We start from the raw sequence: 1,803 nt of genomic DNA, 5'->3' as shown, positions 1-1,803 counted from the left end.
CTTTGATCAAAATTTTGAATGCTTATTTCCACACTTAGCCTATAATAGATATGATAATGAGACAATACCTTCTCAACTCTATGCATTCATAGGTGAAATGACCCTCGTTGCCATAATTGTAATAGGTTATCTTGCCTTTGTCTCTTTTTCTAACATGTTTACCTTTCTTTCATTTGAGTTGTTTGCTCTTGTTTTTTGGTGTTGTATAATCTCCTTCCCCTTCTTAAACTTATGTCACATGCATTTAAAGCTAGAAACCTTTTAGAACTCAACTCTACAACATATGCATGAGAACTTAGTCCAACTACCTTAAGGAACTAGTCTACTGGCTCAATGTGGCAAGCAATATTAGAAAAAATGTTTATATTCTCATTGTGAGTCATATTCATCCTCATATGTTCCTAATTATTGGGAAAAGATTGTATAACAATCAGTATTTGTTGTTCATTTATTAGGTTATGCTCAACTATTTTTAACTTTGTTATCATATTTAACATTTCCCTCAGATGTTGTTTCTTCGTTTTGTTATGGATTTTTTAATGTGTCAAATTTGATGGTCAACTACCTTAATTTAGAAACAATAGTTCCTCCAAACTTTTCATCATTCATGGAGCTAATTAAAATACCATGCACAGTGGAGTCTTTTTTCTTACATGTTTGATATGCATCTATATCATGTCTATATTGGACATTATTTAGAGTTTGCCCCTCAGCTAACCAAGGCTCTTCCATAACCTGGTTTATGGCCTTCAAGGCCTCTTGTTCATCTAGGACATAATGTATCTTTAGATGTCATTTATTATAGTTATCCCAATACAGCTTCTCACCCTTATTCAAATCAATTATAATATTCTTGGATGTCATGATTAATTAAACTACAGAAAAATAACAAACATAACAATAACTAGTGCAACTAGATACATATCAATTATTAAAATTGCACATTAAAATTTAAAATTTCTCACATAAGGTATAGAATCGAAAGTTCACTATATTCCCAATAATTTTCCATAGTTCAAATGTTTCATATTTTAAAATTCAATCCAATTATGTCAATATTAATTCTAGATGAGAATATCATTAAATTCAACCAATCTCAAAATTTTCACATTTAACATCTATAAAATGTGATACAAAAAAATTATGCATTATTATTATAACTAGGACCATTTCTTAATTTTATATAGTTCTTTGAGTCATTTTATCCATAATAAAGTTTTTACATTGTTTGCGATAGCCCGCATGCCTTACACTCTATTAATTTGGGGAAAACAATAAAATAGTGGATTTTCTCACATTTATTACGTTGTGTCATCTTTAGAAAGTTGTAATTCATCCATATAACCCCAAAAATTTTTTACATTCTTGTCTCGAACACGATCATCTATCACAGGAGTCCAATGGTCAAGCATGGACCTAAGTAGTACAAATATCATCTTTTTTTCCAGTTAAGAGTATGTAACTTACCTTTAAGTCTAAATAATATGGTATATACCCTAACATGCACCATTAGACTATCAGATAGTCTCATCTTATACTTACTGTAATGGTACTTCGTCATCATGATTGCATGATTTAGAAACATGTATTTTAAAACATCGTTACGTGTTTGCATGAGTTGGAATAAGCTGTTACATGTTTTCACACTATATCCGATGCACGGTGTAAGTGATTTGAAGCATAATCAAATTAATTTTCATAACACAGTTTGCCTTCTACTGTAACATCTATGGTCTAATAACCTAGCCCATTGTCAATATATTGTTCACTCTAGACACACAATCCATCATAGTTTTTGTTTCT

This window comes from Mangifera indica, chromosome 13 (genome assembly GCF_011075055.1).
Source record: "Mangifera indica cultivar Alphonso chromosome 13, CATAS_Mindica_2.1, whole genome shotgun sequence".
Lineage (NCBI taxonomy): Eukaryota > Viridiplantae > Streptophyta > Magnoliopsida > Sapindales > Anacardiaceae > Mangifera > Mangifera indica.
This window is presented reverse-complemented; position numbering follows the sequence as displayed.